This window comes from Silene latifolia, chromosome 2, assembly GCF_048544455.1.
Source record: "Silene latifolia isolate original U9 population chromosome 2, ASM4854445v1, whole genome shotgun sequence".
Classification (NCBI taxonomy): domain Eukaryota; kingdom Viridiplantae; phylum Streptophyta; class Magnoliopsida; order Caryophyllales; family Caryophyllaceae; genus Silene; species Silene latifolia.
This window is the reverse complement of record NC_133527.1, coordinates 172,885,316-172,909,966: the sequence shown is the minus strand read 5'-3', so window position 1 is coordinate 172,909,966 and position 24,651 is coordinate 172,885,316.

Here is a 24,651-nt window from a genome sequence, read left to right as displayed (position 1 = left end):
TGGTGAAGAATTGAGTGAGATATGGTGATTTTAGGGTTAGTAAGGGAAGGTTCAACAATGGTGGGGTGGTTGTTGGGAAATTTCAGAAATTACAAGTGAGGGAGATGAAGTTGTGAGGGTTTAGGTGAGGTTTTGTGTAGAGAAAAGAGGGGAAAAAGGCCCATGAGTCAAGTTAAGCCCAATAACTCAAAATGAGTCGGTATCCACTAGAATTTTCGTCCCAAGTCTACTATAACTCGAGTCGGAGAATAATATTATTAAAATCTACACTATTATTACCGTTACACGGCTACGGCTATATTTTATGAAAATAAGCTTTAAATAATAATTATTTAATAAAAATTACTCAAAAGTTTATTTAAAAATATAAGGAAAGCGCGGGGTGTTACAAAAGAAATACTACAGGAAGGGGAAGGGAGACCAGTAATAGAGGACACCAAACCCATCAATGTAGGAACCGAACTAGAACCCCAAGAACTTAGGATATGGACTACCTTGAGCTCTACCGAAAGGGCCGATTTCATAGACCTCCTAAACGAGTTCAAAGACGTTTTCGCTTGGTCCTACAAAGACATGCCAGGGATCGACATGGATAACGCCGAACATAGAATCCCGATTAAGCCAGGTTTCAAACCTGTAAAACAGAAGCTTCGAGGAATGAGAACGGAATGGGCTCTCAATATTAAGGAAGAACTTGATAAGCAATTCAAAGCCGGGTTCATCAAAGTTTCCGAGTATTCTGACCATGCATTATTATCCTTCATGGATGGGTATGCGGGCTATAACCAAATCAAAATGGCCATAGAAGACATGCATAAGACCGCCTTTGTCACTCAATGGGGAACCTATTGCTATACGGTCATGCCGTTCGGATTGATCAACGCCGGAGCTACATATCAACGCACCGCAAATACACTCTTACATGACATGATGCACAAAGAAGTTGAGGTATACGTAGACGACATGATTGTCAAGTCTAAGGATAGAGAGGGGCATATTGCGAACCTTCGCAAATTTTTCGCAAGGCTACGAAAGTACAACATGAGGCTCAATCCTCAGAAGTGCGCATTCGGAGTAATGTCTGGCAAACTTCTGGGATACGTCGTTAGCCAACGAGGTATAGAAATAGACCCTTCCAAGATCAAGGCTCTGATCGAAATGCCGCAACCCCAAACAGAAAAAAGAAGTCAGAGGATTCCTGGGAAAAGTGCAATATATAAGTCGATTCATATCGAAACTCACCATGATTTGCAAGCCTCTCTTCAAGAAGCTCAAGAAAACAGACCACGCCATGTGGGATGATGATTGTCAAAAGGCATTTGACCGAATCAAAGAGATATTAGCTAAACCACCAGTGCTCATGCCACCTCATAGAGATCAACCTCTTGGTTTATATCTCACAGTAACCGAAACAGCCATGGGTGCCATGCTAGCTCAAACTGTAGGAAGTGAAGAAAGGGCTATCTACTACCTTAGTAAGAAGTTCTTGGAGTACGAGTGTAAATACTCACAACTCGAAAAGACATACCTCGCTCTTGTGTGGGCAACGAAGAAGCTACGCCATTACATGCTTAGCTATTCCGTCAAAATATACTCCAAAATGGATCCAGTCAAATACCTCTTCGAGAAACCCGCCCTCAACGGACGCCTAGCAAGATGGACTTTGATGCTCTCAGAATTCGATCTCAAATACGTGCCTCTAAAAGTTATAAAAGGTCGCGCCGTCGCCGAATTCTTCGCAGAAAATCCCATCAATGATGCACAAACAATAGACACTTGGTCATTTCCAGACAAGGATATACTTCAAACTGATGTAGACTCCTGGGACCTTTACTTTGATGGAGCGTCAAACTTAAGAGGATTTGGAGTAGGAGTGTTGCTCATTTCTCCTGAAGACGAGCATACACCAATCTCTGTCAAACTCAACTTCGAGGTGACAAATAACGCTGCAGAATACGAAGCTTGTCTAATTGGACTACAAGCGGAAGTGAGCTTAGGCATTAAGAACCTCCGAGTACATGGGGATTCATCCCTGATCATCAATCAAGTTACGGGATCTTGGAAAATTCGAAGCGAAAGCCTAGCACCTTATCAAGCCAGAATAGACCAAGTTGCCCAATTCTTTGATCACGTGACATATCTACACCTACCTCGGGAAGAAAATCAATTTGCAGATGCTCTTGCAAAACTCGCATCTTTGATTAATATGCCAGATGACATGGTGGAAATGCCTTTGTGCATCGAACAACGGTCAGAGCCGGCTTATGTCCACCAAATCACCGATGAAGAGGAAATCGCGCAGGAACCCTGGTTCCAAGCAATCCTGAATTTCAAGCTCAATGGTACATATCCACCTGATATGGACAAGAGGGGACAACGTGCTATACGCCTACTAGCTTCCCAATACGTTCTCATACAAGGAGAGTTATACAAAAGAACACCTCTTGGTGTAATCCTACGTTGCCTTGATCATTCACAGGCACGGAAAGTGATGGAAGAAGTCCACGACGGAGAATGCGGTCCTCACATGAGTGGACCCATGATGGCAAAGAAAATCACACGTTTGGGGTATTATTGGACCACAATGGAATCCGATTGCATCAAATACGTAAGACATTGCCACAATCGCCAAATCTTCGGGAATGTACAACATGTCCCTCCTTCATTGCTCCATACGATGACATCTCCTTGGCCATTCTCTGCCTGGGGAATCGACATAATCGGGAAGATAACTCCAGCCGGAACAGGAGGTCACTGTTTCATCCTAGTAGCAATCGACTACTTCACAAAATGGGTAGAAGCGGCTTCCTACACTAGTCTCACGGCCAAAAACGTGGCAAAGTTCATACAAAACAACATCATCTGTCGATACGGTTGCCCACATGAGATCATTAGTGATAATGGATCACATTTCCAAGCTGAGACTGAGCAATTGCTAGCCAAGTACGAAATTAGGCATCACCACTCTTCGCCCTATAGACCTCAGACTAATGGCGCGGTAGAGGCAGCAAACAAAAACGTTATCACAATTCTCAAGAAAATGATTGACAACTATCGAGATTGGCCGAGCAAGATACCCTTTGCTTTGTGGGGGTATCACACATCTGTTAGGACGCCCACTGGGGCTACTCCTTTCTATTTGACCTACGGCATGGAAGCTGTACAACCAGGTTGAGCTAGAGATACCATCCTTGCGTATCTTACTCGAAAGTCAAATCCCAGAAGCTGACTGGAAGAGGGATAGATATGAAGAACTCATCCTCCTGGATGAACGTATGCTACGCGCCTTGCATAATGTCCAAACATATCAAGGCCGTATCAAACGAGCTTTTAACAAAAGGGTTAGGCCAAGAAACATCAAGGAAGGAGACTTAGTACTCAAGTCGGTTAGAGCTCTTTTACCTGTCGACCCACGAGGAAAATTCAAACCTAATTGGGCCGGACCATTTCTAGTCAAGTCCATACTCCCAGGGGGTGCGGTTAGAATCACAGACCTAGATAAGAATGAGTTTTCCAACCCGACGAACCTTGACCAATTAAAACGGTACTATGGCTAGAATAGGAACAAAAACGCGCCTCGCGTAACGTCACGTGTCGCTCTTGTGGCACTAAATAAATGGCCCCTGGCCAAGCTGAAATAAGCTAATGTCACTATGCTCTTGCATTCTGACAAATTTGTCAACCTCATATCATCAAATAAACTAAACTGCACCTTCAGAGTAAGTAAAAAGCTCATGCTTATTTTCTAAGTTCATTACAAGCTCTTGCTTTGAACAATTATTCTTTTACATTTACTCGAACTACGCGCAAGGATTTGATTTCATTTTTAATGAATACGTAGGCAATCCTTCACGGGATACAAACCATTATTTTTAAAATGTAAATAGAAGGACATTTGCATTGCATTTGGAATTCGACAAGAATAATAAATAGAAAATCACAACGGTTTCATAACCATTTAACCTTTTTTATTTCATTCATTTTCTAGTAATAGTACGCTACATAATAAAAATAAAAATAGGCTAGGATTCTAAAAACCCCACCTTTTTATTACAACAATAATAATAATAATAATAAATAATAAATAAAGACTCGGGCTATTCTTCCATCTTCCCTTTGCCCTTGTCCTTCTTGTCATATTTCTTGTCACGACCTCGAGCCGGACGCTCTTGCGCCACTTCGGACCTAATCACCAACGGTCTTTCTCGAGGCCTAGACTTCCCATTTTTGTCAATCACTTTATCCCCGACAGGAGAGGTCTTCGGTTTCTTCGAAGGATGAACAACTCGAAACCCGACTTCCTCCTCTCCCTCAGTCAAATGCTTCTCTTTCTCATTTTCCACCTCGCGCACCTTGTAGTCAACGGGCTCGCGCTTCCTCAATCTCTCTCGCTCTTCCGGAGTAGTAGCTTTCCTCCATCGCAGATAAGAATCCGACACCCATAAGGCATTAGCAGAAGAGTTCAAGAACCATACATTTCTTTGGGCCCATTTAATGGCCCACTCCCTTCGACTCTCTGTAGTAAGCGCCACGGCAGTCTGCGGGACAGTATCAAGTTTCGGGATCGTCTGTTTTAGTCAAACCTGTCTCATCAGCCTTTCCGGGAAGATGCACACCATAAATTCTAAGCCAGGAATGCGCACAGATCGGGTAGGATCCAAAGAAGACACTCCAGTGACAGATTTAAGGTGCCACCATGGTACAATCCACCTAATCAAAGGGCCATCATCATTCTTCAGTTTGTTCTCCCAATAATTGCAGACTCGGGTGAAGTCCACCATATACAGCCTAGTCCTCATCGCAATTGAACGAGCATGATAAGAAGGAACATGAACTGGGGGCTCGATCAATCGAAGCCGTTCCATAAGCCAAACCTACCAAACGCAGGTATTAGACATCAAAAAAAAAAACGAACGAAAAAAAAAAAGAAGAAAAAGAAAAATAAGCGTTCTTTTACCTGCAGAATGACGGGACTTCCCAAATATGGTAGGTCGCGGTTGGCTTTCCTATTATCCAAGCCCAACAGAATCTCTCCTAGACATAAACAAGTTGGGCTCCTGCGCAGCTCCATTTGCTCAACAAGGCCTAGAAGACGGGGATCACCTCTCAAGTCTTCATCAACATGCCCTTGGAAGACATACACATGCAACAAGCAAAACCCAAATGCCCTTCGCCTAGCAACATAAGAAACGGTGGGGTCGGCCCTGTTAATAAATCGGTCAATGAAGTCCAACATTCGCACTCCCTTCAAGGTCACTAGACGGTCCACCTCGAGTCTAGTCAACCCAAGCAAATCTCTAAATTTGCTCTTGTACCCTTGCGAAGTATAAGGAATGGCAGGCAAGTTTCAAGGTCCCACCCACCAATCGCGGCAATTTCTTCAGGAAATGGGCAAATATCGCCTCCAGGGAACGCAAAAACGTGGTAATTCGGGTCCCAATAATCGAGACAAGCATCCAAGAATGGTTTGACAACCTTGATAAGCTTCAAACTCAACAATGATCCAAGATTATAGGCGCCCATATCATATTTCTCCATGTTTGAAAATTCGTTGGTCCATTCTTTTAAGCGAATCTCCAAAGTATTCATGATGAAGAGATTATTTTGAGAATTTTTTGTAATAAGACGAAGAAGAGACGGAAGAATTGTGTGAATAAAAGCTCTATCGACGTCTCTTCAAAGGGACGCAGCTCATGTTGCGCCTCTTCCTCAGCTTAGCTTCTGTGATTTTCCGCGTTGGATCTTTCCTAATTCCTCGACGAATAATTTCCTATTCCTACGGGCTATTATTTTGGTAAATACGTGGAAGTTACCATATTTCGTGTTTCCTAATTCCGCGGGCACGCATCTCGAAACGACATTGACATTTTCGTCATTTTATCACACTTGTGCATATTCGTTTTAAGAAATAATATAATTTTAATATAATTCATTTTAGGAAGTAACTTTAATTTAAATTTATATATTTATTTCATTTATATTTCTTTCATTTCCTTTTTAATCATTTCATTTCTAACTTATAGGTTTCTATTTTTTTTTTTTTCTTTTTTTAGAGGTAACCCTCCCTACCATCCGGTCATTTCCGGCAAAATTTTTGCATTTTTGCGTGCTTTTGAGTCATTCGTTTTGCGCTAATTCAGGCCATGTGTATATACAAATGTAAGTTTTGCGTGATTTCTATGTAAATTTCGGCAGCATGACGGCGTAAACCGTCATCTACCAAACCTGTTCTAAGCTAACCTGCAGATACAAGCAACACAACCCAGCAGCAAAGGCACTCAGGCCATCTTATATACAACCAAAAAGGGAAATATACAACAAACTGGGGGCTCGAGCCCCAAACAAAGTCCGGAATGTTCAAAATGAAGGTCCAAAATGTACAAATGTGCAAAATACGGCCAACAAACAAACAAAAACTACACAAAATTACTGCTGGTCGCCCTCCAGCTCCGCAACTCTTGCCGCAAGAGCAGCAATCTCGGCGTCTCGAACCTCGAGCTCCCTCAACAAGCGAGTGTCTCCTCCCGAGACTGAGCTAACTCTCGCTCCAACTCGCGGTCCCCCTGTAAACAACAAAATTGGCTCATGTCAATCATTTCAAGCAATTACAAGAAAAGTTGGAAAATCAAAATTCAAAAATGAAACAGGCACAAGGTTCATACCTGACGGCCTCGACCGCCGACAAGTGCCTCGACAGCAGTAGCTCGCAGCTGGTTGGCCACCCTCCATAACGCCACGAACCGAGACGGCGCAACCTGCATTTTCAAAAAGGAGTTCTCAATAATTGAACAAACTCAATCAAATGTGTTCCTACACAAAAATTATGCAAAATTAGAGGCTCACCCTCCAAATCAGATGCTGCCAGTCGTCCAGGCCAGCATCCATCACAGCCACGACAAAGTCACGCAGCTCAGAGATCGTCGTCCTCCCAGTCGTGTCAGTGTACTCGAGGGTCTCGGGGTACTCTGGGGGCTTGATGCCCGCCGCCTCAACCTCCTGCAAAACCAAATATTTCTCATTAATCGATGATCTTTCATCATAATTCTCAAAAAATCAAGTAAAGAAGAAGAGTAAACATGCTCACCACTACCGGCCAGTACGCCAACCTCCCGTAGAGGAACGCCGAGTAGTCCTCGCCAGGAAGAAGGAGGGCGTCACCACTAACGCCAGCCAAGTTGGCCTCCCTCTCTGCCTCAGAAGGCTGCCTGAGCATCGTCCTAGGAGGATCGATGGGAACCGTCAACACATCCCGAGAGCACTGACGAGCCAAACGCTCGCCCAAGTACCACACAGGACCCATCGACGTCCTCAACAGCAGCCGGCTCGAGCTCCTAGGTCGAAGGACCTCAGCCACAAAAGGAGGCGCTCCAGCCTACTCCGCCCAAGGCCTGGGCACCCACTGGGACAAGATAAACAAGGAATCATTCTTATGATCAATTTAAAAGCAATAAAGAAGCAAATGAATATAAGTGAGATGCTTACGCTGTTTAGCTGAAGAGTGTTCACGTCCCGCCGGTAGACACCGTGAGAAGAACGCTTGCTCTTCGTCCTGCACATCACCCAATCCCTCACCATGGGATAAGCCTTCTCCAGCGGCTCCGTCCTCTTGGGCGCGAGGCCCGAAAAGTAGGAGTACGCCCACGCCTGTGAAGCAAGATAGTTAATAACGATCTTTCGTGATTTGATAAAGAAAAGAATTGATTTTGGTTTAAATGAAGGTTCATACCTCCAGCAGTAGTCCAGGTCCGACAGCTCCAGGAGAAGTCCCCTTCTCCATCAACTCCGGACGAACCATGGCCCTCATGAAGCGGATGAGGACCGCAAAACCAGCAGTGACCCAATCCCAACGCCCTAGGGAGCTCAGGTCAGAAAGGAAGGGAAGAAGCTTCGTTGACAGCCTCTTTCCCTTGTCTCCAAGGTAAATCGAAGACAGAAACCACCAGAGCCACAAACGGACCCTCTGCTCAGTTGTACAGGGAGGAGGAGCCGTCTCCCTCCCGTCAATCGTCACCAGCGCCGGGATCTTTCCCGCAAAGTAGTCTCGAACGTAGGAGCTGGGCACCAAACCCGGCATTGTGACAGCCTTCGGCGACAAGTTCCAGCCGATCAACCTCCTAGTCTCGGCCGAGTCCACCCTCATGGCAGTCTCCGACCACTCCACAGCCTCAGACCCACACGGCAGACCAGAAATCATGCCGTAGTCCTCCAGAGGGACTCCCACCTCACCAAAAGGCATGTGAAACGTGGAAGTCGTATCCCAGAATCGGTCCAAGAAAGCGCGGACCAGGCTAAGGTTAGCCCGCAGCTTCCTCTTCGCGATATCCTTCCAGGCCTGCACCAAGGCACCGAACGCTCCATGCTCGATCATGGCGCGCTCCTCCGCCGACAGCCGCTCGTAGCACTCCATCGCTGTCGTGTAACCCGAGAACGACCTGATGTTCCCGGCCTCCTATTGTGATTTGAAACAAAAGCTATCTTTAGTTTTGAATGAAAATTGGAAGAAATATGAACAAATGAACGAAAGGACATGAATAATGAGTAGTGAATTCCTATTTACCAAGCTCTTCACCGTCCTGTAGGACAGGTGACCCTCTGCAGCCCAAAGCAGGTGCCTACTCTCCTAGGTCTCAGCCCACGCGGGTGCTCCCCTCAGCTGACGACCTCCTCGTCTAACGTTAGCCCGTCTCGGGGCCTCCTCCTCCTCAACAGCCTCCTCCTCGTGGACCTCGTCCCCATCAGCCATCACCGCGGCGGTGAAGGCCTGCTCCAAAGCCTCCTCGACAACAGCAGCGTCTATATCCATGGGAGCTCTCCCAGAAGTAGAAGCCTCATCACCTGCAACATTAAAGCAAATTTAGGCCGCGTCACGTGACGACAAGCCTTGGTTAAGGGATTTTCGAGCCTTCGGAAGCCCTGAAATCGCTCTTTCTTGCCATCTTTGGCCATATTCTTACAAACCCGATCACTCATGTGGTAATTTGGGTCAAGTTAAGCCTAATTTGAAGCCTAGTCTTGGGTTCGAGTCGAAATTTCGGCAGCATTTCGTTGTAACAGCGATTATGCCCTAAAAAGTGTCCTGAAAAGCGGTCACAAACCAAAATTCCGAGATGATAGGAAGTTTACCCATCATCCAAGGATCCCAAACATCAAGTTTCATCGCAAGTGGGCAATCCTAAGGCTATTTCCGAAGCAATTTACGGTTTAGCTGTGAAACCGTCTCAAATTCACTCAAATGCTCAAAACTCAACGAAAATTCGAAACAAATACATGGTTATGTTCCTTATATTACCAATTATCCATTTCTAATACCAATTTCACAAGGCAAATCCATTTGGGGGGAAAAGCCCCAAATTTTCGAAATAATTGGGTTGAAAACCCTAATTTTTTCGATCCAAAATTGAACAAATACAGAAGATTAATGCAAGAATGAGACACATACCTCGATTAGTCATGATTAATGCAAGCATTTGGATCAAACCTTGGCGGAAATGGTTAGGATTTGAGAGAGTATTGTGTGATTTGTGTTTCGAAACAAATGAAATAATCCCTCTGTTTATCGCGTTTTTACGCAGAAAATACACTTTGGGGAATAGACGCAGCAGGTGCTGCGCCTCTTCCAAGAGACGCAGCTCTTGCTGCGCCTCTTCCTTGTGTTCCCTCCATACGAGTTTTCAAAAATTCGTTATGAGTTCGTTATTTGTGGGCCCATCTTTGGTGCGCCTCTTCCCCGATACTATATTATCCTTTTGGTCCGTTTGACGATTATCTTTCGTTCCGGCCCGTATTTCTAAGCCAGCAGCAGACTATTACACGTTATTTATCGCTCCCAAGACCCTTACTTGTCACAACGAGCAGATATTCCTTCACAGGTGTTTCGACACGCCTTCATTATATTTCCCCAACGAGAGTAAGCGGATAGACTTTCCCTCTCGAGACACGGAGATTAATTCCCGATTATGTTCCCCAACGAGAGTAAGCGGATAGACTTTCCCTCTCGAGACATGGAGATCAACATCAGCCCCTATTTTCTTCCGAAGTTTGTTTGAAGCTGAACACGAACAGATTTCTCCCAGCAGTTCCCGCCAGTGTCCTACTACTCACAATATTTCTTGTTTTCCCTCGGAGTGCGATAAAGATGTCGTTCTCCACAAGTTCCCAGACCAGTAGAGTTCCTACACTCGAGCCTTATTTACCCTTTAGTTTAAATTTATATTCGGGCCTCCTTCCCGTCGATGCTTTCCTTTAGGGTCCCATACCCTAGCACAATCCTTATATATCTTTTAGGTCTTACCCTTGGCTTCTATGCTTATCCTTAGCTCCTATGCACCTCCGGAAACATCTCGAGGAAGAAGTCTCGGGTATGGTCTCTTCTTATGGCTGGCGAGCTTCCTTACATAGTCTAATGGACTTTAAACGACCCTCCCCGATAGTCGACAGACTCTAAAATGTTCCCGACGACAGGTCCTTGGCTCAGACCCCTTGAGCCGCCTCGCGTCGCCATAGTCGTCAGGTTGTAATCTTTGATTGACCTGATGGCTATATTTTGACTTTCGCCTTGTCCAAGCCTCAGTCAAAGTGGGGGCTCTGTAGATACCTCATTTCTGCACCTCTCGCAAACCACCCGGTGATGATTGGGCCGCATGTTTGGTACGCGGAACGATTTGTGACAGTTCGTAAGTTTATCGTCAAGTGATCGCTCAAATACTAATGTCTACCTCTTAGTTGTCATCTACGTGCCGATACGGTCGTTTTGACAGTAATTAGAGTACATTTGGAGTCTGGGCCTAAAATCGTCTTCATTTTCTGATAACCGTTAAATCCCGAGTCATAATGTTCTGGAATGTTCCGGATATTTCTATTCCATATTTTATAAATATTTCACAATCTTTAATCTTTGGTAAACAATTTCCCGTAATATTCACACAAGATATTAAGGAAAACAAAATTATTCCGTCCTACCTAGACCTGTCAAAACTCGACCCGACCCGTAAACCCGACCCGACCCGACCCGTTTTCTTAGGGTTACAAACCCGGTTTTCTCGACCCGCGACCCGTTTGACCCGAACCCGAAATGACCCGTTATTTTAGGGTCGAGACCCGACCGAACGGGGTCGACCTGTTAGTCAAGGGAAAATCATGAATTTTATTAAAAATATTATTATTTATATATTATATTTGAAAATATAGTTAAAAAATTATTTTTTTATTACTTAAAATTAAAAATTCAACTAAAAAGTCAATTTTATATAACTTTTATAATATTTAATAATAAAATAATTATTAAAAAAACTTTATTTTAATAATTATATCAATATAGTTATTGTATATGATGAATATGACTAAAATAATAAATTAAAATATTTTTAATTTTAAAAAAAAATATTTTTTAAATTAAAAAAATCGTTTAAAAAAGGCGTTAAAAATTATTTCTTGACCCGTATTCTGACCCTAACCCGACCCGTGACCCGTATGACCCGACCCGTATCTGACCCGACCCGTATTCTGACCCGACCCGTATAACCTGACCCGGGACCCGACCCGCCCGACCCGTTTGACAGGTCTAGTCCTACCATAACTTAAACACGGAAATCTTTCTTCCGCATGAGGAAACCACTTGGGAACGTACGCACGCGGCCGGTCTTTGCGCCTCTTCCAAGAGACGCAGATGGATCGCTGCGCCTCTTCCCAGTCCTTTTCTCGCGTAATTTTCGTATCTTTTTCATATCTTTCCGAGATTCACTTCCAAAGACTCTCCGAAACCCTAATTCCTTCACGTGATTAGTATAAATAGGAGCCTTCGCTCCTCATATTTCTCACGCGAGTGTCCGCCCTTCTCTTCTCCCTTTGCATTCTAGACCTTTGTTCTTACTTTTTGGCGTCTACGTGCTTGAACATTCGACCACGTAAGCTCGGATCCTTCTGAGTACCAGCCTCGTTTGCATGACCGACCAATTTGACCAACTCCACATCAATCAACTTAATTAATCTAATCGTTTTCCTCTTACGAGGGCACTTTCATATTTGCATTATAGTTCGAGTCGAGCATCGCTAATCGATAACTTAGTCCTTCTCGTTTCGTCAAACATGTAAGTCTGAGGGTGTAAATCTCTCTTTTATTATTGTTATTTACTTTTTGTATCATTAATGTAAGGTTTATGTCGAAAATACCAATTAAAACCGATTTCTAAAACCGTGCTTTAAAATCTCTTTTTGCGGATTTCCAGAAGACAACCCGTCGAGAAAGGACGCAGCAACTGCTGCGCCTCTTCGAAGGAGCGCAGCCTTCTGCGCGCCTCTTCGTATGGCCGCCGCAGCTTCTCGCTTCCTTTCTTCTTCCTTCGTCCTCTGTAATTCGTTCGTGTTTATTTGTTTCGTTTGTTTCCTGTTAATTCTTTGATATAATAGCATAGTCATCTCACATGTATATTATTTATCATTCATTCACACGTTTAATTCGTCATTAAACCCGACTTAAATCCCTTATAATCCGATATTTGCGGGTTTTCGTCATTAAATTCAATCCGGGTTGTAGGAATTCGATTTGTTCATATTGGGTTTCTGGAATTCGATCTTTGATATATTTTCCATCTGTTATTCCTGATATTCGTCATTAATTTGTCATTAATTCATCATGTTTAATCTATTTTGTTCACCTATGTCACTAATCAATCATTCTTCCATGTAAATAATTCGTTTGCATCCGTCTCATCCATGTTTATTGCTTTTATGACCATCAATCACATGTAAATAACCTGATAATCACTTCTATCCGAGTAAATATTATAAATCAATCATTAAATTCACCAACGAACATTAACGATTTGCAGTTCCGGCTTCACAGCCAGAACTCACCCTTGGAACAGACGCAGCAACTGCTGCGCCTCTTCCAAAGGGCGCAGTCCTGCTGCGCCTGTTCCAGGTTGAGTTCTGTCTCTGAACTCCGTCGTTGCTTGACTTAGTTTAATTAAGCTTACGTATAATGGACTATTATCCGTATTGTCACCTTAATTTCTGTCCGTTAATTCTTTCTTTTTTCCTTTTCTCAAATTATCCGTTTTAAAGGTATTTTCGACATAAATCGCTAATCCATTGTAATTATTGTAATTTTCGTTATTGTAATTTTCTTTATTGTATTTATCATATTTCTTGTATCATTTGTATGCTTCCACATGTAATTGAATCTTAATTCCAACTTCGACCCATTTGCATGATTAAATTACGTGTTAACTGACTTAGTTAAATTCACATGCTAGGATTAAAACTTGGATGTTGCATTGCATGCATATAATCGACGATATATCGAGTATAGATGATGTCCCTATTCATTAGTAGAAACCGCTATCGAGGCGGGCGGGATTAGGTGTTCCATCAAAAGAGCTTCCTAATACGTACCCTCACCCCTTACTCCAGATCTCTGTGAACATCCGTGTTCATTGGCATCCACGAGAGTCATTCTAGACATAGAATGCTAAGGGTAACGATTGCTTAGTGTTCATGTCACTACTTTGTGTCTTGACATGACACGAGGTATTCGAACGGTTCTAATTTCCCATAAAAATTGGTGGCGACTCCACAAAAATGCAAACGCTTGCTCTCTTCCTCCCAAGCGCCCCCGTGGGCCCCCCGCTGTCCACAAATACACATACATTATTATATCCCAAAATTTAATAGAATTCATATAAATTTAACTAATTAAACACTTCATGCATACCTTATGAAAAAACAAGAACCGACTTGAAGGGGATGTATCTTTGTTTTCCATCAGCCGTCTTCTCAAGTTACATCTCCTTTTCAGAGCCATTATTTACCTAATAAAATTAACCAATGGCACGATGTCGGTTATAGCATTAGAGCCGGCAGGAACAAACCCCCGATCTTACCCCCCAAAAAAAAAAAAAAAAAAAAAAAAAAAAAAAAAGGAAGTATTAGGTACCTGATCGGCTTTAGTTGTTACAACTTCAGTTGTTACAACTTCAGAAGAATTAGGTACCTGATCTTTCTGAATCTCGTTGACCGATACTTCCTTCTCATGTATTGCCAAAGTAGTAGTGTTCTCGGCCTCTTGACCAATCTGTTGTACCTTATTACCCCCTTTATAAATGACATCCTCCATCATCTTCACTTCTTCTTCTGAAAGCTTGCCTCCAAAGATTCAACTTTAGTAGTACGGATGCCATTAATTGAAGCTGCGTGCCAAGAATGTAATGTTTCAGCAATTTTTATCCCAACAAACATGTGAATTGAACTTAAATGAAAATAACAGAATAAATGGTACCATGTCAGCCTTCTCAGGCTTAGTCTTCCTTTTCTTCTTTATCGGGTCAATTGTCCCAAAATATTTCGTTACTCCAACCTGTAACAAGAGGCCCCTCAATCGACCTGGATGTTCGGGTCGGCCGATCGCTCTAGCAAGAACATCATCACGACCATTGGGAGTGAATTTCCCATATTCTACCCCCTTCAATACGTTGTCCTATAATATATTAAATAAACTTCAAATTATATTTGTGACTAAAATAATAAAGTTAGTAATGAACTCATCTTAATAAAATAATGCTTACTATGTTGGCCAACACTTCCTCATCATATTTGTCACGCGACCGGGATCCTTATGCATTAAATACTTATCATGGCATTCATCGGCAATATCAAAGGCTTCCTTTACACGAGCCAAGTATAACATCCTCAATTTTGGATTCAAATTTCTAATGTCATCTAAATGGATAGGCACAAACTGTCTTGTGCAACATCCAATCCAACTGGATAAAAAACCCGCATTGGACCAGTAGGGAAACCCTTCGAGCTCCATGTTATTTCAAGCGGCTCTTTAGCGGCTATAGCTGCAAGGGCTTGCGGGCACTTCGTAGCACCCCTCTCACCAGGCTTATTATTCTTTTGACTTCTTTTCCGTTTTTCACCCATGATAATCCTAAAACCCAAATATGAATGAAATAGAAATGAACAACTTAACAACGTCATGCAGAGTATTATCTAAAACCCTAAACCCTAATAGGAATGAAAATTTAAAACAACAGATTGAGCTTCTAAAATCCTAAACCCTAATAAGAGGAGTGAAGTAGATGATGCGGGATGACAAAGATAACAAAGAAGACGAAAAACAAACAGATGCATGAAAAAGAAAAAAGATGATCGTCTTAAAACCCTAATGACGAAACACAAAATTAAAGTGAACATACCTGATGATGATGATAAAGAGAACGAGCAGGATGATAAGGGAAGGCAACGGAATCTGGGCATCGGAAACTAGGCGACGGCCGGCAACGAGAATGTAGAAAACGAGAAAGAGAGAATAATAAACTCAGGATACCAACGGTTGAACTGGTGTTGTGTGTGTTTGTGTGGTATGCCGTATGTGTTTGTAAATTAGTTTTTTATTAAGACAAACTATTGACAACGGGTCCTCAAAATAAAACCGTTGTTATATCTTAATAACAACGAGTCAATAAAAGTCAACCGTTGTCAAAACTTTATTACAACGGTTAAAATATACCCGTTGTAATATATTTTCACCAAATTTGCGCCAAAATGAAATATGTCTAAAAAATCAATGACAACGGGTAGGGGTACTACACCCGTTTTTGAAAGTAATAACAACGGGTGATATAATTATAACCGTTGTTGATAGTAATAACAACAGGTGTTGTAAATATAACCGTTGTTGAAAGTAATAACAACGGGTAATTTAAATATAACCGTTGTTATTGTTGAACTTTTTTTTTTTTAAATTACCAGGTAAAATCTATAAGAAAGTGGTTGTTGAAAAAGTGTGTAATAAAGGAGAGAAAAATAAATAAATTAATTAATTTCTTTAAATTAAATAAATAAAACCCCTAAGTTCACCTTGACTTTCCATTACTTTTTCGTTCTCCCTTTTTGTTTTTCATCTTCCCTTTTTTTATTCGCATTTTGAGGCGTGCGTTCACCCATGGACGGTTCGAAAGGATGATTCATGTCAGCCGACCCCAAATCATTTTGGGATTAAGGCTCTGATGTTGTTGTTGTTGTACTGTAATTCCATTACAGTCCAAACCTATAACAATACATACTGTAACAGCAGAAGCACCATATACTGCAACATTATTCAGCAATTTCAACACCAACATCCACATCTAATAATAAGATCAAGAAAATAAGACAACACCAGCATGCATGCATACTGCATATCTAAGCTACATGATTTACCATGCCATGCAAATTTGGGAATCTTTATTTAACAATGACCATTATTGGTTCTATTGGCTTTTTAAAGCTACCAAAAGCTAAAGACATACAACACATCTCAAACTTGCTATAAATTCAGGCATCCCATTAGCTCCCCACAACTCACAAATAAATTAAACCATTAAATTACTAGTCTGAAAATGACTCAAAATGTTGGTCGTCCATATCACTGTGTCCTGATGAACCATCTCAGGATCGGGGACGTTTCTTGGATATCATAGTTTCTTCGTTAACCCAAATACCTTCACCATGGTCATCACGCATATAGATGCTTTCAGTGTCCTCATGATCAGTGTCAACATCGTCGAAATAAGATACAGTGGTAGAGTGATCCATTCCCTAAAAAACGACATCCTGATCATCATCACCATTATCGGATGGACTACTCCTTCTACTCCTTATAGACAATACAACAGACCACTTCTTATCCATAGGATCGATGACATAGAACACTTGTTTAGCTTGGGATGCCATTATGAAAGGATCATCCTTATTATTGCCAACCTTACCCAGATTGACCAACGTAAATCCCATCTTATCCTTTCGGACACAATGGAGGTTGTTATCAACCCAGTTACATCGAAACAAAGGCATTGTGAAATCAATGTAATCTAGTACCAATATTTCTTGAATAACACCATAATAAAGGCATTTTCCCCAAATAGGCTTTTTATCTTTTGAAGTAGCAAAGTGCATTGCCTCAAATTCAGAATGCACACCACTATTTTGCATTGTGCTCAACTCATCTTGCTCGCGGGTGTAAAAAGTATATCCATTAATGACAAAACTGCTGTAAAAGGTGACCCTGGCATTTGGACCTAAACCAAGACGTAGTAACCTAGGATAGATGTCATCACCAGTTTGATTCGTACACTCTAAGACAATATTCCTAAACCACTCTGCAAACGTCTTCGTATGCTCGTTTGCAATCCACTTCTCGGTCTTGTTTGGGTGATCGTATTTGAGCTCATCTTTGTGTTGTTGAATATAAGGTTGTACCTCATCTTCGTTGTTTAGCACATACGTATGTGCTAAATGCAACATTTCACGTGTCACAATTTTTTCAACCCGGCCTCTAATACCTTTTCCGGTCATCCAGTCACTATGACGATTCTTAGGAACGCCAATCAACTCCTCAGGGGAGAGATGAGCGTAACAATATGAAAGAGCTTCGTCTAAAATAACGCGTTCAGCAATACAACCTTCCGAACGATACCGATTAGATGTATAGTCCTTGTAGACTTTCATCAATCTTTCGAAAGGATACTAGTATCTCAAGTACACGGGCCCAAGGTACAAAATCTCCGTAACCAAGTGAATGGTCAGATGAATCATGATAGTGAAGAAAGAGGGTGGAAAATACATTTCCAACTGATAAAGAGAGGTTACAACGAGGTCCTGCAATGAATCCGCGTCATCGGGATCGATGACTTTCTCGCATATGGACTGAAAGAAGAGACAGAATCTAGTTATAGCATATCTTACCTTTTCAGGTAAAATGGAACGAATAGCCACAGGTAGTAATTGTTGCATCAAAGTGTGACAATCATGTGACTTTAACCCCGTGAGTTTTAGATCTTGCATCGACACTAGGCTTTTGATGTTCGACAAATAACCATGTGGCACTTTAATTCCATTCAAGCATGCACAGAACTCTTTTTTCTCTTTCCGTGAAAGGGTATAAGCTGCTGGAGGTAAAAATGTACGATTACCTCTCTTCTGTGGTGCCAACTCTAGCCTAATACCCATCATTTTCATATCCTCCCTAGCTACGGCGTTATCCTTTGTTTTACCGGGAACATTCAGAAGGATATTGATAATATTATCACAGACATTTTTCTCAATGTGCATGAAATCGAGGCAATGCCTGACCTCCAGGTCAGGCCAATATGGAAGTTTATAAAAAAATATGGATCTTTTCTTATACCCACGAGTAGACAATTTAGAGCCGCTCTTCTTCCCATAATCTATGTCAATATGCTTTACTTTCTGATAAACTTCATGCCCACTCAAAATTCTAGGAGGTTGACGAAATTCTTGTCTTCCATTGAATGCTTTCTGCATCTTGCGATAACAATGGTCATGATACAAGAACCTCCTATTTCCCATATATACATACTTACGAGAATACTTCAAGTATTCAGACTCGATATCCTCCCCACACAATGGACAAGCCTCTTTCCCATGAATTGTGTGCCCAGAAAGGTCGCCATAAGCCGGATAGTCAGATATTGTACACAATAACATCGCTCTCAAATTGAAAGTTTCGTTCTTATATGCATCAAATACTTCTATCCCACTATCCCACAACATTCTCAAATCATCTAGAAGAGGTTCCAAATAGACATCTATACCATTTCCAGGTTGTTTAGGGCCGGAAATTAACAACGACAACATCAAATACTTTCTTTTCATGCACACATATGGAGGTAAGTTATAAATAGCCAACACTACTGGCCAAGTACTATGTTGGCTACTCATGTTTCCGTGTGGGTTCATTCCATCAATGGACAGCGCTAGACGTAAGTTTCTAGGTTCATTGCCGAACTCGGGATACTTAGCGTCGAACGATTTCCATTGCATACCATTTGCCGGGTGTCTTAGCTTTCCATCATTTATTCTTCCTGTTTCATGCCAAGTTAACATTTTTGAATCATCGGGATTCGCATAAATCCTTATGACTCTTGGTATCAATGGAAAATATCACAACACCTTAGCCGGGATCCCTTACTTATCCTTATAACGTCACTCCAAACATTTAGGGCAATTGGTTAAGTTTTGATATAATTTCCGATACAATATGCAATCATTTGGACATGCATGTATTTTCTCATATTTCATTCCCACTCCTCTTATTAGTTTTTTCGCCTCATATGTCTTAACAGGTAGAACATTACCATCTGGAAGCAACTCCTTTATCAAGGCTAAAAAACTAGTGAAACACGTGTCACTCACCCCATTTGCCCCCTTGATATTATACAACTTCACCACAAAACATTTTTGTGAACTTACAACCAGGATACAGAGGTGCTTCAGACTTACACAACTTCTCATACATGTTGTTAAGGTCATCCCAATTAATAGTGTCATCACCTACATCTTCAAAAGCATTCGACTCATCATCATTCTCTTCATTATCTATAGGCCCAACATTAAACTTATCTGCTTCCAACTCTTCCAACTCAAAAAACTCGGCAAACTCAGGATCATCAGTTAGCCTTTCGTGTACCTCAACATCATCTTCTTCAGAGCTATTCTCGTCCTCTAATGGTTCCCCAAGAAAAATCCAACGTGTATAGGATCGACTAAATCTCCACTTTTATAGGTGTATTTTAACGTCCGGAAAAGCCATATAGCTAATATTACCACATCTTTCACAAGGACATGCAATACTAGAAGAATCTTTCAAATTGTTCGAAACGACTTCATAAAATTCAGCTAAACCATCCTTATAGTTGCGGTCACTCATATTTGCATCAATCATCCAAGTTCGAGTCATTTTTCTACATTCGTAATATATAGGCAACTAATTCAGAAAATCCAATAATAGGCAAACAAATAAACGAAATTCAGGAAATCAATTAAGCTAAATTATCAACAAATTAGATAATAACCCAAAAAATCCTATATCTATAAGCGTTGCTAAGAAACATATATACCTGATTGATAAACACGATGAGGGAGAGAAGACGGTGACAACAGTGATGGAGATGAAGACAGAGAGACGATCAGGGAGGAATGCAGGATGATATAGTAGCAATATTAGCTTGTGTTTGTGTTTTGTAGCGTATAACAGAATAAAGCAATCTGTTGTTCTTAAGATGTTACATTAATAACAACGGTTACTCAGTATACAACCGTTGTTACAACCTAATCACAACGGGTTCTAAATAAACCGTTGTAATTACTTTTCACTAATTTTGCGCCAAATTATTAACAACGGTTAAAATGTATTATAGATTCAACCGTTGTTATTAGTTTTTATATTAACAACGGTTTTGAAAGTATGACCCGTTGTTAAAACCAATAACAATGGTTAACAACACAGAACCGTTGTAATTAAGTTTGGTAAAATTCGCGCCATTCATTCTACAACGTCTTTTGATAATTTTCGTGAATAAGCGTTGTTAAAGGGTCGTTGTAGTTGCCTGTATTTGTAGTAGTGAAACTTTATCTTTATCATATTTATAATTAATATTCTTCACTTAAAATATATAAATTTAAGCAAGTTCTAAGAACTTAGCTAAAAGTTATAAATCATAAATTGTACGAAGCAGTATAATCATTTTTTTATTAATATGAAATAAATGTCATAAACTTCATGAGAATATTAATGCGGTATAGAACTATAGAAGAGTTGGCAAGTACGTGACCTCTTATTAGGTTTAAATTTTTTCATTTATTTTTATATTTTTGTCTAAAGGTGGTTAACGCATCGTATTTTGCATGACGAATATATCTCACCCTTCCCCAATTCGTATCTCTCCCTAAATTATAGCGATGATATGCTCAATTTACAAAAAAAAATATATGGCATTAACAATAATTAGTTTGCTCCATATAATTGAATAGTACCGTTTTTTATGCGTGTAAATTTGTCAGAAGAAAAGCTTGAATAGACGGTCTTCACTATGTTAGGGAAAGACTACTCTTACCCGTTTATGTGTTTTTCATGACTTTTTTTTAATGTTGATCGTTGCTTGAATTAAATCTTAACCTTACTCATATTTCTATAATAAGTGTATCTAATTTACCTTCAAGCCTCATTCAAATCTATTTTATTACTCGTGGTACCATTTTTACTTTAAATTGTAAAACAATCGCACAATAAAGTTTTTCAAAATATTTACTCATTTTTCATAATATGATATTTCGATTCACAAATTAGCAGCAACTTTCTTTATCTTTTAATACTCCTTGAAAAATAGATACCAAACTTTGTACTTATCAATAATTTGTGAATATCTTATTTAAACTTTGATTAATATACTTTTATATGATGACAAATGAATGTAAATAATATAATAATAAATTATCAATAGAAGTTGAAGTGTATTGTGAGGGAAATAACTTTAAAATTAGTAGGAGAAATACATATGACATTTGAAAAATAAACTTCGCATTATGTATAATTAAATATGACATTAACAATAACAAAAAACGTAGGGGCATATTTCAACGTTAATTTTACCATTTACATGAGTAAATTTCATGTAGTACGTATTATGCATGCACATTTGTCACAACCCAGTTCTGCCTAGGGCCTTTAAGCCTCATAATACCTCAGTTTTTTAATCAGATGTTGTTATAAAATTGTATATTATAAATATATCAAAGGTTTTTTTCCCTTCTAATTTAATAAAAAGTGAACAAATACTAATGAATAAATTTTTAATATTAATAAATTGTAGATAATTAATTTATTTCCTGTTTCTAATAATAAAATTATAAAATAAATAATTTTCATTTCTAATAGGAAAATCATATTCCTAATTATAATAGAAATTTTTTAAATAATTATTATCTCCTAATTCTAATAGTATAATTAGGAAAAAAAGCCTTAATAAATTGTTAATTTATTTCCTATTTCTAATAGGAAAATTATAAAATAATTAATTAATTCTCATTTATAATAGGAAATTATTTTCCTAATTATAATAGAAAAATTGTAAATAATTAATTAATTCCTAATTCTAATGCTAATAGTATAATTAGAAAAAAAAGCCTCCTTTAGTTATATACTAGATTTAATGCCCGTGCGATGCACGGGCCTATTTGTAGTATTCTATATATAATATACTCCGTTATAACTGTAAATGTTAAAGTTTATTCGTAATCAGATGGTTGTTTATTTTCGCCACACATATTTAGGACCACTTAGATTTAAAGTCATGTTCTTTTGGAACTACTTTTGATGAACTGATCAACTGAAATTATAGGAGCTTAAATTTTTTGAGCTGAATTTATTATAGGAGTTGAATTGTTATAGAGATGAGATGAGCTATGCAATCGAAAACAAATTATAGGAGTTGAACGGAATTTATATGAGCTGAACATAACTTGTATGAGTTGAACTGAACTATTATCCTCTTAATAGTAAGAGGGATGTAAATTGTAGTCTAATCACTTTAATGTAGAACTCTACTTTCACATTTGTACTAAACTTAGGATTCGAAAAAATTAAGAAGTCATTTGGTAGTATATGTTACGTAACTATTAAAAAACTACTATTACTCTAATCAAATTAAGATCTCGTAATGCATAGTGTACACCCTTTTTATGAATCGTGCGTGTGATCAATTGTCCAAATTCTTTATTCTTAGTTGTTAACTAAACAAAAGAAACTACTTCATAAATTACTTCGTATTTGTCTAGTACTCCGTACTTTTCTTTGATACTTTTATTTTATATACATACTTGAAGATATCTAATACTCCGTATTTATTGTAAGTGAATGTTTCTAACATAATTAAAAATATGAGAATTTGTAACCCTATTAGGGAAAATACTTGTGTCCTCCGAAAGAACATCCTCCTTATATCCAAAAGAGGAAGACCATGCTCCCGAAGGACACATCCTTTGGGTGTAAGGAAGACGTCCTCCCGGAGAACACAAGTATTTCTCCCCTATTAAAAGGTTGTATATTTTTATGGCACTTTGACCATTTTATTCCGCATACATATGTTACTTTTTGTTTGCCTTGAAATACGAAGTAATATTTTGTAAAGGATGTTCATAATAAATGTAAATATTTCAATTTTGATAATTTCTATAAGGAGGAAAAAAAGAATAGAGTGTGTATAAACAATACTCCTAATATCTTAGGAAGGAAATATGGTTTCAAAGTTCAAATCTAACTGGCACACAGCTTGTTAGCTTCCCTACACATTAACCTAAGCCTTATAACTTGGTTCCATCATGATTAGCACGGGACAATGAAGGTGAGTAAACAAAATCAATATGAAACTAATTAAGTCGATCAAAGTAATGAAGGTGAGTAAACAAAATCAATATGAAACTAATTAAGTCAATCAAAGTAACCCATTGTGATAAGATGGGAAAAAGTGAAAACCCTTACAAAAATAAGGGGTAATATACTCCATATACAGTAGTTAGAGACTCCAAATATATAATATGATTTACATACTTCAATCCCATGCACGGATTAGTAACAAAATCTATTGTCTTCATCCTAATGTATACTCCAAAACACAGTCCAAATAGATAGTCCGTATTACTCTAATATTTTGATTTAGACCTACAAAAAAAAGAATCAAAGTGTCAGTATATTTAACAAAAACCAATGCAAACTCAAAGCTTTAATTAAGTAACACCAATTACAGGTTAAAAACAAAACGTATAAAATATTGCACAATGAAATATTGAATTAAACAACATTAATAACAATTAATAAATACAGAAAAAACGGTTAATCCTTAAAAGTTGGGTGTTGCGACTTGCCGTCTTGGTCGACCTATTTATAGTGGGAGAGAGCACAATTACTCCAAATATTATGAGGAGATGAGGAGTTTTTATTAAAAAGAATTAGTTACTAAACTCTATCCTAACAAAGTAGGTCTCCAACATAATAAGGAGTATAATGCATATGAAATAAAAACAATAAATAACGTCTCAAGAGATAGAAATTCTATTTAATATCATTGAAACTCTATCGTATAAATCATTTAGTTTGTATATCTTTCAAACTCTATCGTATAAATTATTTATTTATTAAAATTATTAAATAAAATAAAGATTTATTTTATGTGGCATGCTAAATTTGGACTCTCTATAAACGCTTGAAAAAAGCTTCCTTTATTAATATAGATAGATAGATATATATTGATTGATTGATTGATTATTGATATGATGGATTGATTATTGCATACCACCAATATGATGGATTATTGTTACGAAATAACCCCTTAATATTATTATAGTCGATAATAACAATAATATTAATTATTATTATTATTATTATTATTATTATTATTATTATTATTATTATTATTATTATTATTATTATTATTATTAGGGTTTTTCTAACGTGTGCCCTAAGGGCACACATTAAGAAGCCATAAAAAGGAAAGATTCTCAGGATAATTTCAGGATAAATTTAGAGATGAACTCATTATTGCCATTTTTAATGAAATTATCATGAGAATCTTTCCTTGTATGGCTTCTTACCTTAGAAAAACCCTTATTATTATTATTATTATTATTATTATTATTATTATTTTTTTTTTTTTTTTTTTTTTTTTTAAAGGATGCGCGCAACTTTCATTAAAAGAAAAATAAAAGTTTACATGAAATTGGTGGGGAGCCGAGATACAATCTGATCCATTCATTCGATTCAAATTTCACTCAATTTAGCTTTATTCAGATTCAAATTTCTCACCTCTATTCAAA